The sequence below is a fragment of the Sciurus carolinensis genome, chromosome 5, assembly GCF_902686445.1.
Source record: "Sciurus carolinensis chromosome 5, mSciCar1.2, whole genome shotgun sequence".
NCBI classification, from domain to species: domain Eukaryota; kingdom Metazoa; phylum Chordata; class Mammalia; order Rodentia; family Sciuridae; genus Sciurus; species Sciurus carolinensis.
Genome location: NC_062217.1, coordinates 43,600,368 through 43,616,711, shown reverse-complemented (window position 1 = coordinate 43,616,711; position 16,344 = coordinate 43,600,368).

The window sequence follows — 16,344 nt, the reverse complement described above, 5'->3', positions numbered from 1 at the left end:
AGCTCCAAGCACACAAACAAGCCACACAACAAACACAAAAATAACACACCACACACACAGTTTGGTACCACTTCATAAATTGAAACTAACTAATTTTACCGGGCAACGAGTCTGCCTTCTGTGAACTTTTACCGGGCTTTCAGCCTATTAACCTCTCTCTGTTACCGGGCTTAAAGCCTATTAATCTCTCTCTGTTACCGGGCTTAAAGCCTATTAATTTTTCTCTGTTACCGGGCTTAAAGCCTATTAATTTTTCTCTGTTACCGGGCTTAAAGCCTATTAATCTTTTATACTTACTTCTTTCTTACCTTGGATGTACCCGGGGTCCCGGGTTTCGGCACCAGCTATCGCGTCCCACCGCGTCCCTTTCTGGCCGCAGAAAGACACAACATACGTCTGAAGCTTCAGAAGTTTATTGTGCACGGTCTTCCTTCCTTTCCTTCCTTTCTGTCCCTCTCTCTTTTACTCTCTCTCTCTCACTTTCCCCCTCCTGCGCTCTCCTCTCTCCCTCTTACTTAGCCGTTCCTCTCCTTCTCTCACTCTGCTCTCGCCTGCTTCGGCCGTTTCTGCACTCTCCTGCTTTCATCCGCTTCTGCGACCGCCTTCCACCTCTCTCTTGCACTCTCTTCTGCATAACCCCCTCCCCCAGGAAGATGCCAAGCTTATATACACTTCAACCAATCAGGGGAGAGTACACGAGGTAAACGCGCGGACAGCTGCAGGCATAGAACAGTTACGCGAGGGAGGCATGCTCTAATCAATTAGCCACTCATCAGAATTTGCTGGTTGTTTACTGTATAGCTAGCCGCTTTTGGCCCAGCGCCAGGCGCCATCTTGACTATGCCCGAGGCTCCGGAAACCCCGACAATCCCCCGTGGACACAGTTTGTGCTCACACCACGTACTGTCTGATGGTGCTGTGCTGACAGAGAGCTAGCACTGTGGAGTTTGCTTCCTGAAGGTGGATCATTTATTGATCAGTTGACGGCTTTATATTTTCTTACTTGTTTCTTACTCTGATGAAAACTTTTTCACTTTTGTAGAAATCTATGGATTTCAATAAACCTGTTAGGACTGCAGACATTAGAAGTCTTTACAGTATTGCCCACCTCTCTGATTTTGTGGTACAGTTCATTCCCACAGTGAATTAAAAGACTGAAATATACAGAGATTTGGTCTCTATACATGGAACTTTATTTTTATTTATTTATTTATTTTTTTTTTTACATGGAACTTTAAAGAGAATTAGTTTATTTGATTTTCCATTTCATTCTTCAGGTTTGGGAAATTTTCTGATATTTCATTGAATAGGTTGTTCATTCCTTTGGTTTGTATCTCTGTGCCTTCCTCAATCTCAATACTTCTTAAATTTGGTCTTTTCATGATGTCCCATAGTTCTTGGAGATTCTGTTCATGATTTCTTACCATCTTCTGTGTTTGGGTAACTTTATTTTCAAGATTGAATATTTTGTCTTCATTGTCTGAGGTTCTGTCTTCCAAGTGGTCTAGTCTTTTGGTGATGCTTTCTATTGAGTTTTTTATTTGGCTTATTGTTTCCTTCATTTCAAGGATTTCCATTTTTTTTTTTTTTTGAGAATCTCTATCTCTTTGTTGAAATATCTTTTGCTTCCTGCAGTTGCTCTTTCAACTGCTTATTGGTATTATCATTCATTGCCTGCATTTGCTCTCTTATCTCATCCTTTGCTTCACAAATCATCTTAATCATGTATAATCTGAAGTCCTTTTCTGACATTTCTTTTACCATACTGTCATTGGATTCTATTAATATCGAATCTAGATTTGTTTGGATCATTTTCTTCCCTTGCCTTTTCATGTAGCAGTGAAGATCTAGGGTATTGCAGATTCCCCCTTATAGGCTTATAGTGACCCTATAGGTTTCCTAAACCTTTTCTTTAAGGGGATATCAATATTAGCAGTGCCCACTTCTGATACTATGCAATCCTAGACCAAATAACCCCTATGAGGACATTAACAATATTGTCATAATGAACAGAATGAGTTCAAATATTATCTTCAGTATAACAAACAGATTTGCAATAAGGTCTGCAGTTTCTAATGGGGGACAAAGAGGATGTAGAGGGATGTAGGATGTAGCTGTTAATGGGATAAGAAAAGAATATACAGAAGTTCTAGATAATAGAAAGGGTGAGAGTATAATCAAAAGAAATTGGATGTTGGCATGCAAAAACTGAGAAAGAGACTCTGAGGGAACAGGGAAACAAAAGGAAAAGAAAGCAAGAAAAGTAAAGAAATAAAAACTTAAAATTGTTCAATGAGGAGAAAAAAGAAAATCTATAGTATAACAGTCATATAGTAATGAAACCTCCCAGTGTTCAGTAGCCTGATGCATAAGAGGTACCTAACAATGAGCTTCAAGCCTCCAGCGGGCGTCTCAGGATGGGATTTGCCCCACCTAAAGATCAAAGCTATGACTTACAGGATTATCCAAGATGGCCGCTCTGGCTTCCAAATGTGTTGGCAAATGGGGAGCTGCAGCTCAGGGTGTGGACCGTGGTCAACTGGAGGTCCTGGAGGTGGGTGCGGTTGGTCAGGCAGGGGTCCTGGAGGTCGGGTGTGTTTGATGTGGTTGTGGGAACCTGGAGGCTGGGTGCAATCTGTCGGTATGGGGTCCCGGTGATAGGGTGCTGTCAGTTGGTCTGGGGGTCCTGGCGGCAGGGAGCAGTCAGTTGATGTGAGGGTCATTGGATTCTATTAATATAGAATCTAGATTTGTTTGGATCATTTTCTTCCCCTGTTTTTTCATGTTGTTCATGTATCTTCCCCTCTAGCAGTGAAGATCTGGAGGTAGGGAGTGATTGGTCGGGCTGAGGGATCCTGGAGTCGGGGCTCAGTCAGTCCAGCCAGGGGTCCTATGGGGCCTGGCTGTTGTCTCAAAATGGCGGCAGCCACATGTAATCAAACCTGCAGGTACTGTCACAGTGAACTTCCAGGCAACAGCAGGCAGCTGGTGCTCCACTGGCAGTTGGCCATCAGTTTGCTGACTGTTGTCAGAGGATCGGGAGGGGAACCTCGGGTGGGGGTGATGGATAGGTATAAGGCAGGCGATGGACAGGCAAGAGGCAGGCAAATGGTGGATCATAGGCACCTGACAGTGAGCAATCTGCACTCAAAAAAGGCGTCAATATGCTGGCAGACTGCAGGTGATCACAGTAGACAAATGGGGTAAACAGCAGGGGATTAATCAGCAAAAACTGCCTCACCAAGACACAGATATCCTCTGCTTGAAACCGGAGTTATGGAGCGACAAGGAACACAGCCTCCCTCTAGTCCGCCATCTTGGGTCTCGTGTGTGTTCCTTTTTCCTTCTCATCCCAGGGACCTGTCCCTGCATCTCTGATACCTGATACTCTCATGGTCCTCAGCCATCTTAAAAAGAATTAGTTTATATGTAATATACATGAGTAGGTGTAAATATGATTTTGATGATTCCTATTCTGTAGTTTAAAAGAGAGGTAGGTAGTAGGTTTAGAAATAGTTGATTGGAGAGCTTTAATTTTTATGTTAGGAGTTATGCATTTTAAATAGCTATGTTATATTATTAATTATTCAGATCAGAAAGCTTTACTGACTTACGTGGATTTGCATGTTTTCTAAATGTTGTAGTGGGCCACAATGAACCTATTAAGTGCAATACCATCTTTTGTTGTATTAACGTAATTTAAAAGGACTTTGTATATTTTGGTGTAAGGCAGTTTTGTGAATAGTAACATGCACATTGAAGGTGGTAGTGGTATTAATAATCCTATATCCTTTATATTAGTTTCAGAATATCTGCATGGATATCCTTTGAATATAGATGGTTGAAAATATACCAGGAACACACTATTGAAGGCCCACTGGAAGTTCTACCACAAGAGGGCTGAAGAGCACAGATTCTCCATAAATCTCAATGCCGACCAAGTCCACTCTCAAGTGACTCCTGATATGTTTGATTTCAAGCTTCCCCGCTGCCTGTAAATAAGAATAAATAAAAAATAGGATGTTAACAAGGCAACCAGTTAAGTGGATGCTTAGGTGTCCTCAAGAGACATGAAAGCAAGATATGAAGTACCTACAGGCAGTCTGTCTATGCTGGTAGTGGAGGGTAGACTCTTCACTTTTGAAGTAACATCTTCATTGGAAAACAGCAACATCAATTTTAATTTTTTTTAGCCATAATAGCAGGCAGGCGTCAGTCTTCTGGAGGGAGTATCTTTCCTATTTATGTGCTTTCTTTAATTAGTTATTCTGTGACTTTTATTGGGCAAAGAAGAGAAGTAGAAAATCATCTTGACACTGCCAGTGTCAATGGCAAGATACTTGCTGTTTAGAATTTTTTCCTTTGTGTAATATCAGAATAATGAAAATTTGTAAGTGGCTAGGCTATTTCAGAGTGCAAATAAAGAAAATGGATTTTCATCAGTGTATATTTGTACATAAATTTATTTTTTGAAATGATACAAAGGAACCTAAAAATCATACACACTATAGGGTGTCATGTGATATTTTGATACATGTGTACATTGTGAAATGTTTAGATCAGGTTAAATATATCTGTCTCCTAAGCACATTTCTTTATGGTTAAAAAAAACTTCAGAATTCTTCTGACGTTTGCAGATACTCTGTTCAAATTTGTTAAGTTACCCAATAGTACAAGGGCACATCAGGTGTCCTTGCTTCTACCTTAATTGTGACTTGGTGCCCTTTGATCAACACTCGTACGCAGCATTCTATTTCCAACTCCCGTGAGATTAACTGTTCTAGATTCCTCATATCTGTGAGATCATGCAGTACTTGTCTCCTTGCACCTGACTTCACTTAATAATCCCTAATTTCATCAGTGCTGTCACAAGGGCCAGGATTTCCTCCTTTTTACGGCTAAATGGTATTCCAATGTGTCTATTTACCATATTTTCTTATCCATTCATCAGCTGATGGATCCTTAGATTGTTTCCCTATCTTGGTTGTTGTGAATAGTGCTGCAACAGTCATGGGGGTGCAGAGGTCTCTGTGACACACTGATTTCATTTTCTTTGGATACATACCCAGTAGGGGGATGGCTGGATCATGCGGTAGTTCTGATTTTGATGTTTGAGGGGCCTCCATACTGTTTCCATGACGACCGAGCTCACCAGCCACTCCCACCAACAGTGTGGAAGGTCCCCTTCACTCCACATCCTTGTCGGCACTTGCTGCTGTCTTTTTGATATCAGTCATTCATACTAGAGTGAGGGAACGTCTCATGGAGGGTCTGACGTGTATTTTCCTCATGATAAGTGTTGTCCTGAAGAATTTCTGCTGTTTTCATCTAGTGATTTCCATAGTTTCAGGTCTTATCTTTAATCTTTAATCCATTTGGAATTTATTTTTTTAAAAAATCTGGTGAGAGGTAGGAGTAGTTTCACTCTTCTGCATGTGAATTTCCTAGTTTTCCCAGAAACATTTTCTAAAACAACTGTCTTCTCTGCACAGCATGTTCTTAGCAGTTTTGTTGAAAATTAGTTGGTGATTGATTTTTTGGGTTACTCCTCAGTCTTTGATTCTGTTCTGTTTGTGTGCATGTCTGCTTTTATGCAAATATCCTGCTGTTCTTACAGCTTTTACTCTCCTTTAGTTGGAAATGTTTTACCTTATGTAAAAAAAGTAATATTTTCTAACATGTGACTTAAACTTGTTTTTTTCTTTTATAATGTTTTATTATTAGATAAAATTTTGTTTCTAACATCTTACTGTTCAAACTGTACACAACATATGAAATCTTACATCTTGGTTGGTAGGCTTTTGATGACTTCTTCTATTTCATTGTTTGAAATCAATCTATTTAAATTGTGTTTGTCCTCAGATTCAGTTTGCGTGCATCATGTGTCTCTAAAAACCTGTCAATGTCTTTGAGATTTTCTATTTTGTTGGAGTATAGATTTTCAAACTAGCTTCTATTGTTTTGTATTTCAGAAGTTTCCATCATGATATTTCCTTTTTCATCACAAAAGTAATTTGAGTTTTCTCTCTCCTTCTCTTTGTTAGTGTGGTAGGGTTTTATTAATATTACTGATTTTTTTCAAAGAACCAACTTTTTGTTTTGCCAATTTTTTGAATTGTTTCTTTTGTTTCAATTTCATTGATTTCAACTTTGATTTTAATTATTTCCTGTCTTCTACTACTTTTGGTGTTTTTCTGTTCTTCTTTTTCTAGGGCTTCGAAGTATAATGTTAGGTCATTTATTTGTTGACTTCTTCTTTTCTTGAATGTGCTCCATACAATGAATTTGCCTCTTAGTACTGCTTTCATAGCATCCCAGAGAATTTGATATGTTGTATCGTTGTTCTTGTTTACCTCTCAGAATTTTGTTATCTCCCCCCTGATGTTTTCTGTTATCCATGAAACATCAATAGTGTATTATTTAGTCTCCAGGTGTTGGAGTAGTTTCTGTTTTTTACTTTATCATTGATTTGTAATTTCATTCCCTTATGATCTGATAGAATACAAGGTAGTATCTCTTTTTTTTTTTTTTTGTATTTGCTAAGAGAAGCTTTGTGGCATAGCATGTGGTCTTTTTTAGAGAAGGATCCATGTGCTGCTGAGAATATGTATTCACTCATTGATGGATGGAATATTCTATATATGTCTGTTCAGTCTAAATTATTGATTGTATCATTGAGTTTTATGCTTTCTTTGTTCAATTTTTGTTTGGAAGATCTGTCCAGTGGTGAGAGAGGTGTGTTAAAGTCACCTGGTATTATTGTGTTGTGATCTATTTGGTTCCTGGAATTAAAGAAGGATTTGTTTGACATACATGGATGTGCCATTGTTTTGGGCATAAATATTTATGATTGTTATGTCTTGCTGTTTTATGCTTCCCTTAAGCAGTATGAAATGTCCTTTTTCCCTTCTAACTTTGGCTTGAAGTCTAGTGAGTCCATGTGCATGGTATGATTTTCCCATCCTTTCACCTTTAGTCTGTGGATGTCTTTTTCTATGAGATGAGTCTCTTGCAGGCAGCATATTGTTGAATCTTTCTTTTTAATCCAGTCTGCCAGTCTATGTCTTTTGATTGATGAGTTTAGGCCATTAAAATTCAGGGTTATTGTTGAGATATGATTTGTATTCCAGATCATTTTGGCTTAGTTTGGTTTTTAACTTGACTTGGTTTCTCCTTTATTTGGCTAATACTTTAGGGGGTAGTTCCTCCCTTTGCTGACTTACATTGTTGTTTTTCATTTCTTCCTCATGGAATATTTTGCTGAGAATATTCTGTAGCACAGGCTTCCTATTTGTAAATTTGTTTAGCTTTTGTTTATCATGGGGGAATTTTATTTTGTCATCAAATCTGAGAGTAAGGTTTGCTGGATTCTTGGTTGGTATCCATTTTCTTTCATAGAGAAGTATGTTGTTCCAGGCCCTTCTAACTTTTAGGGTCTGGGTCGAGATATATGCTGATATCCGTATTGTTTTCCCCCTATATGTAATCTGAAGCTTTTCTCTCACAGTCTTTAAAATTCTATCTTTATTTTGTATGTTAGGTATTTTCATTATAATGTGCCTTGGTGTAGATTTTTTGTAATTTTGTACATATGGTGTTCTGTAAGCCTCTTATATTTGATTTTTCATTTCATTCTTTAGATTTGGGAAATTATTTGATATTGTTTCATTGAATAGATTATTCGTTCCTTTGGTTTGAATCTCTGTGCCTTCCTCAATCCCAATAATTCTTAAATTTGGTCTTTTCATGATATCCCATAATTTTTGGAGGTTTTCTTCATGTTTTCTTAACCATCTTCTCTGTTTGGTCAACTTCATTTTCAAGATTAGATATTTTGTCTTCAATGTCTGAGTTTCTGTCTTCCAAGTGATATAGTCTATTATATTTTCTATTGAGTTTTTTATTTGGTGTATTGTTTCCTTCATTTCAAGGATTTCTGTTTGTTTGTTTTTCTGAATCTCTATCTCTTCATTGAAATGATCTTTTGCTTCCTGCACTTGCTCTTTAACTGTTTATTGGTGTGATCATTCATTGCCTGCATTTGCTCTCTTATGTCATCGTTTGCTTCTTGGATCATTTTAATTATGTACATTTTGAACTTCCTTTCTGATGTTTCTTCTGCCATGCTGCCATTGTTTTCTATTGATGTAGCATCTATGTTTGTTTGGGACACTTTCTTCCCTTGTTTTCTCATGTTGTTCATGTATCTTCCCCTCTAACAGTGTGAATCTGAGGTGTTGCAGTTATTCCCTGTAGACTTATAGTGTTCTTGAGGTTTCCAATACCTCACCTTGAAGTGAGAGATCAATATTAACAGCATACCACACAAACAATATGCATCCTTAAGTCAAATAATCCCTATTAAGATATTAACAATGTTGACTTAATAAACAGAGATTATGAGTTTGATTATTATCTACAGCTTAACCAAAATGTGTAAATAAGGACCACAATTTCTAACGGTAGACAAAGAGGATGGGGAGGGGTGTAGGGTATAATGTTAATGAGATAAGAAGTGAGTCTATAGAGGTCCTATGTCCTAGGAATTGTGTAAGTGGAATGAAAAGAAATTGGTTGTTAGCATGAGAAAAGGGAGAGAGAGAGTCTCCAAGGAAACAGATAAGAGGAAAATAGGGTGATAAAAATATTAATGAAAGAAAAGAAAAGTAGGACTAATAGTAGGTATAATAGGAATAATCATAATATTACTAACAAAAAACTCTATAATAAACCTATACTGTACTGTTGAAACCTCCTAGTCTTGAGTAGCCTGATGCTGAGAGGAACTTGATAATGTGGTGTCCCAAGAAGTGTGCTGCCCCACTAGGGACGGTGGCCTCCAAGTCAGGAATAATCCCTGCCAGCGGGCAGAGGTCCACGTGTTGTTAGATGGTCAGCCGCAGTGTGGGCACAGGTGCTGGAGACCAAGGCTGGGGCTGGGCCTCCTGGGCACTGGAAATGGTGGGCACTGGAAAGGGCAGGCACTGGGCCTGGTGCCTGGGCTGGGTTGGGCCTCCTTGGTGTGGGAGATGGTGCGCAGGCAGTACTGGTCCTGGTCCTGAGATTTACATTAATACATAGTTTGTGTTTTACTTGAAGAAATTCCCAAAGCTGTGTAAATCTTTAGATTCACAGAACCCGGATCCATCCAGGACCCTCTGTGGATCCCTGGACTCAGTTCTGAACTCCTGCTATAGACACAGTTTGCTTTAAAGTCTTGTTTTCTCCAGGGGTGGCATTCCTCAGTGGTGAGAAGTAGCCTCTCACTTTGACACGTACATTGCCAGTGCTGTTGACCATATCTAACTCCCCTCCTTTGGCTCCTCACCTTAGGATTTCCAGGAGCAGCTTTATCATATCAAGAAGCTGTTGAAGACTTGCAGGTTTGCCGCCAGGTGTGATTTTTGCCTGGGACAGTTCATGTTCCCTCCTCACCTGCTGGTCCTCTGAGTGCCTCTGGGGACCAGCTCCCCAGTTCACAGGGCTTCTTAGCACAGTGATTACCTCATGGCTGTCCTTGGGAATGCAGACCACCTCTCAAAATTGCTAAATCAGTAGTGGAGTAAGAAGAGTGGGTCAGGATAAGGATGAAGCAACTCTAGCCAGTGGCCTTTGAGTCATTATGAGCAAATTGTGGTGGATATATATGACCTCACATTTACATCTTCATCATGTTAAATGTGCGGTCCAGTGGTGCTAAGTCCATGTCGTTGCTGTGCTCTTCTCACCACCATCTGTCTGCAGAACTCTTTCTTTTGCAAACTTGAAGCTACATATGCATCAACATAATGCTCCTTCCAACTCGACCCCTAGAAAATACCTTTCTGCTTTACGTCCCTATGAATGCGACTACTCTCAGTGCCTCATATAAAAGAAATCTTAGAGTGTTTGTCTTCTTGTGCCTTATTTCACTTAACATAATGTCCTCAGGGTTTATCCACATTGTAGCATGTGTCAGAATCTCCTTGCTTTGTGGCTGTGGATGTAGCTCAGGGGAAGAGGGCTTGCCTAGCATGTGTGAGTCCCTGTGTTGGATCCTCTGTATCACATAAAAATAATAAAATGAAGTTTGAAAAGAAATATTAAAAAGAATTTTCTTCCTTAATAAGGCTGAATGATATTCCTATGTGTCTATATCCATCCCCTGAGGCACACCTGGGTGGCTTCCCCCTTTATGAATAATGCTGCTATGAACTTGGGGACTGTGCAAATCCCCAGATGAAGATGCAGAAGGCATGTCGCAGCCCTCTAACTCTACTTCTGGAAGCTTATCCTAAGGATATGCTTGCAGATATGGACAGAGATTTAGATAAAATATAGATTTTTTAAAGTTTTGAAATTTTTTATTTGTTTTCATAGTTATACATGACAGTAGAATGCACTTTGGTTCATCATATATAATGAAGTATAATTTCTCATTCTTCTTGTTTTTACATGATGTAGAATCCCACTGGTCACATAGTTATATATGCAGATAGGGTACAAATGTCTATGCATTCTCCTATTCTTTCTATCCACATACCTGCTCCCCTTCCTTTGGAAATCATGTTAGAAATACACCTGGTGTTCAATAATAGAATGTTAATTAAATTGATACCACATGCATAGAATGGAATGCCAGTCAATAAGGGTTAGGTGTGAATTCACTGAGAGAGATTGTTTTATTTGTTCTTTTTGTATATATGTAACAGTTGAGTGTATCTTGACATATTATACAAGCATGGAGTATAACTTAACATGCTTTTTGTTGTACATGATGTGGAGATATTCTTGTTGTGTATTCATACATGAATATAGGAAAGTTCCATCTGATTTATTCTACTGTCTTTTCTATGCCCATCCCTCCAATTTTCCCTTCATTCTACTTTTTCTAATCCAATAAACTTCTATTCTTTCTTCTGCCCCTTATTGTGTGTTAGATCTACATATCAGAGAGAACATTTGGCCTTTGGTTTTTTTGGGATTGACTTATTTCACTTAGGATGATAATCTCTATTTACAAGCAAATGCCACCATTTTCTTTTCCTTTATGTCTGAGTAATATTCCATTATATGTGTCACATTCTCTTTATCCATTCTTCTGCTCATGGGCACCTAGTTCAGTTGCACAGCTTAGCTACTAAGAATTGAGCTGCTATATAAACATTGCTGTGGCCACATCACTACAGTATGCTGATTTTAAGTCTTTTGGTCATATACTGAAGAGTGCCGTAAATGGGTCAAATGGTGGTTCCATCCCAAGTTTTCCCAGGAATCTCCACACTGCCTTCCAAAGTGCTTGCACTAATTTGCAGTCCCAGCAGCAATGTATCAGTGAACCTTTCTTCCCACATGCTTGCCAACATTCATTGTTACTGTATTCTTGATAACTGTCATTTGGAATGGAGTGAGATGGAATCTCAGTGTTGTTTTAATTTGAGTTTCTCTAATTGATAGAGATGTTGAGCAGTTTTTCATTTATTTGTTGACCAATTGTATTTCTTCTTCTGTGAAGTGTCTGTTCAGTTCCTTAGCCCATTTATTGATTGGGTTATTTGTTTCTTTTTCTTTTCTTTTTTTTTTTTTTTTTTTTTTTTTTTTTTGGTGTTACGTTTTCTGGGTTCTCTACATATCCTGGAGATTAATGCTGTATCTGAGGTGCAGGAGGCAAAGATTTTCTCCCATCCTGTAGGCTCTACTTCACCTTGATGGTGTCCTGTGCAGTGAGGCAGCTTTTTAGTTTGAATCCATCCCATTTATTGATTCCTGATTTTACTTTTTGTTCATTAGGAGTCTTGTTGAGGATTTGGTTCCTAAGCTGACATGCTGTAGAGTTGGGCCTACTTTTGCTTCTAGTAGGTGCAGGGTCTCTGGTCTAATGCCCAGGTCCTTGATCCACTTTGAGTTGAGTGGTTATGCAAGGGAAGAGATAGGGTTCTAATTCCATTTTACTATGTATGTATTTCCAGTGTTCTCAGCAGTATTTGTCGAAGAGGCTGTCTTTTCTCCAATGTGACGTTCATGGCCCTGTCTAGTAGGGCTTCAGGTTTGAATAGAGGAAGAATGAGGACAGCGGCAAGAGGTATGCACAGTGAAGAGGTGTTGTTCAAACTGGTCTGGTTGATTGTTATCTCAGGTGTGTGTATTTGTGGTCCTGGAGAAATCACTACCTCTTTTGAAGGGGTCACTGTATTCCCATGAGATGGTTCCCATGTTTAGAGGGGGAACCTTGGTTCCCATCATGGAGTGCTGCTTCCACTTATGGTAGTGATCAGTCTGAGAGGTTTTGCTGTTCCTGGAATCCTGGGTGAGTGTAGGTTACCAGCCATGACTGGAAACTTCTAGGTACCACTCTGGGGATTTGGAATAGGATGCTTTATTATCTGGCAGCTGGGTATCCCTAAAAATCCTTGATAACATAGTTGTGTCTATTTTGCTGTCCTCAGCCTTAAAGGGGCAGGTTGCCATCTTTGGATGAATACCTCTTAAATGACCTTTGTCTGCTCAGGGTCTGCTTCCTGCCTTCTCCCAGGGTCTTCATCTCATGGAAGGGACAAAAGTCTCACTGGGTGCTCTTCTGTAAGGGCACTAATCCACCTGTGAGGGTTCTGCCCTCATGACCTAATCACTTTCCAAAGGCCCCATGTCCCAATACTGTCACCTCAGGGGTGAGGATTTCAGCATGAGTATTTTTGAGGGACACCAACATTCAATCCTCAGCAGCACACAGACTACAAGAGCTCCTGCCTCTGCGTGACCCACTATGTCTGGACCTCCTCATATTGGAAATCAATGAATGAGTAGAGGGAAGGCAGCTCCCTGTCCCTCAGTCACCTTCAGTTCCACCACTCTGCTCTTTTGTGTAGCAGCACTTTTAAAGAAGTCTGTGCTTTTGTGTTCACTTCCACGCCTCCTTTATTTCTAAAACCTGTTCCACTAGAGTTTTTGTCCTACCGGTCCCACCAGAATGTGCAGTTCACTAATAATACCTTCATGACCAAATCCCATAGTCACTTCATTGCCTCTGTCTCAGGCATATCTGCCACAGTTACCGGCATTGTCCCTAAAGAAAAATTTATCATAAAATCCCATTGTAAAAATATAGAATGATAAACAGAGAAGGCAGGCTACTCTAAAATTCAAAATATTTTATTCCTATGAACCTATTTTTGACATAGTATCTCACTATGCGGCCCAGGCTGGTTCCTAATTCCAGGGCTCAAATGATCCTTGTCTCTCAGCCTCACAAGTAGCCAGGAGTAGAGACACATGTGACTTGAAGTTCATCTTATTTTAACGATGGCACTAATTCTCTGTAAAGTGGGATTAGAATTATTTTGAAAATTTTCATGAGTTTACTGTACAGAACAGATGACACTTTAAGGATCAGATCAGTGCTCCAGCTGCACAGAAAGTGAAGCTCCCGGGTGCAGGGGTGCAGGCCTGAAATCCCAGGAGGCTGAGACAGGTTCGTGGATAATTCAAAGCCAGCCTCAGCAATAGTAAGGACCAAAGGGACCCAGTGAGATTCTGTCTCTAAATAAATTGCAAACTAGAACTGGGAGTGTGGCTTTGTTGTTGAGAACCCCTGAGTTCAATCCCCAGTAACAAAAACAAAAACAAAACAAAACATCAACAACAACAACAAAAAAAGAAAATGAAAAAAGAAAGAAAGGAAAGAAAAAGAGTGATGCTTCCATTTCTCTGTCCTCTCTTGGGTACCATCCTCAACCCCATCTTCAGTGGGTACAAGGATGGAGGTGCTGCCTGGTATCCAAAGCTCCTCCTTCTCTTATTTTATGAAAGACATGCAAACACTTTCCACTTTTCCACCCTCAGGCACCTCTTTGCTGAATTTCCTCTTGCCCTTTCCATGGTTTCCCCTCCTTGTAGCCTCAAATCTTCACACAGTTTCTCTTGGGACATAGTGAGTTATGGTGATGCAGGGTCAGAATGAGAAAGTACTGTCACTTCAATAAAATGACCTGTGACAGGTTGATCAAATTTCTGGAGACTCAGGTTGGGTTCTTGTACAATAATGATAAACTGTCTCAGCAGGTGTTGGGGTAGATTAATAATGAAATGTATTAAAAAGTCTAGTACTTTGTTTTTTTTTATTGTAAACAAATGGGATACATGTTGTTTCTCTGTTTGTACATGGCGTAAAGGCAAACCATTTGTGTAATCATAAATTTACATAGAGTAATGCTGTTTGATTCATTCTGTTATTTTATCCCTTCCCCCCCACCCCTCCCACCCCTCTTTTCCCTCTATACAGTCCTTCCTTCCTCCATTCTTGCCCCCCTCCCTAACACTAACTCTAACCCTAACACTCACCCCTCCCACCCCCCATTATGTGTCATCATCCACTTATTAGCGATATCATTCGTCCTTTGGTTTTTTGAGATTGGCTTATCTCACTTAGCATGATATTCTCCAATTTCATCCATTTGACTGCAAATGCCATAATTTTATCATTCTTTATGGCTGAGTAATATTCCATTGTATATATATACCACAGTTCCTTTATCCATTCATCAATTGAAGGACATCTAGGTTGGTTCCACAATCTGGCTATTGTGAGCTGAGCAGCTATGAACATTGATGTGGCTGCATCTCTGTAATATGCTGATTTCAAGTCCTTTTGGTATAGGCCAAGGAGTGGGATAACTGGGTCAAAGGTGGTTCCATTCCAAGTTTTCTAAGGAGTCTCCACAATGCTTTCCAGAGTGGCTGCATTAATTTGCAGCCCCACCAGCAATGTATGAGTGTACCTTTCTCCCCACATCCTCGCCAACACCTGTTGTTGCTTGTATTCTTGATAATTGCCATTCTAATTGGGGTGAGATGGAATCTTAGGGTGGTTTTGATTTGCATTTCTCTTATTACTAGAGATGTTGAACATTTTTCCATATGTTTGGTGATTGCTTGTAGATCTTCTTCTGTGAAGTGTCTATTCATTTCCTTAGCCCATTTGTCAACTGGATTATTTGCATTCTTGGTGTAGAGTTTTTTGAGTTCTTTATAGATTCTGGAGATTAGTGCTCTATCTGAAGTATGATTGGCAAAGATTTTCTCCCACTCTGTAGGCTCTCTCTTCACATTTCTGATAGTTTCCTTTGCTGAGAGAAAGCTTTTTAGTTTGAATCTATCCCAGTTGTTGATTCTTGCTTTTATTTCTTGTGCTATGGGAGTCCTGTTGAGGAAGTCTGGTCCTAAACTGACATGTTGAAGATCTGGACCTACTTTTTCTTCTATAAGATGCACTGTCTCTGGTCTGATTCCAAGGTCCTTAATCCATTTTGAGTTTAGTTTCGTGCATGGTGAGAGATATGGGTTTAGTTTCATTCTGTTGCATATGGATTTCCAATTCTCCCAGCACCATTTGTTGAAGAGGCTATCTTTTCTCCAATGCATATTTTTGGCCCCTTTGTCTAGTATGAGAAAATTGTATTTATTTGGGTTTGTGTCCGTGTCCTCTATTCTGTACCATTGATCCACCTTTCTATTTTGGTACCAATACCATGCCGTTTTTGTTACTATTGCTTTGTAGTAGAGTTGAAGATCGGGTATTGCAATACCCCCTGCTTCACTCTTTCTACTGAGGACTGCTTTAGCTATTCTGGGTTTTTTATTCTTCCAGATGAATTTCATAATTGCTTGCTCTATTTCTGTAAGGTACATCATTGGGATTTTAATTGGAATTGCATTGAATCTGTATAGCACTTTTGGTAGTATGGCCATTTTGACAATATTAATTCTTCCTATCCAAGAATATGGGAGATCTTTCCATCTTCTGAGGTTTTCTTTAATTTCTTTCTTTAGTGTTCTGTAGTTCCCACTGTAGAGGTCTTTCACCTCTTTTGTGAGATTGATTCCCAAGTATTTTATTTTTTTCGATGCTATTGTGAATTTCTCTTTCTGAAGATTCATCACTTATGTATAAAAATGCCTTAGATTTATGTGCATTGATCTTATATCCCACTACTTTACTGAATTCACTTATGAGATCTAAAAGTTTTCTGGTGGAATTTCCTGGTCCCTCTAAGTATATAATCATATCATCAGCAAACAGGGATAGTTTGAGTTCTTCTTTTCCTATTCGTATCCCTTTAATTTCTTTGGACTGTCTCATTGCTCTGGCTAGAGTTTCAAGGATGATATTGAAAAGAAGTGGTGAAAGAGGGCATCCCTGCCTTGTTCCAGTTTTAAGGGGGAATGCTTTCAGTTTTTCACCATTTAGAATGATATTAGCCATGGGCTTAGCATAGATGGCCTTTACAATGTTAAGGAATGTTCCCACTATCCCTATTTTTTCTAGTGTTTTGAGCATGAAGGGGTGCTGTATTTTATCAAATGCTTTTT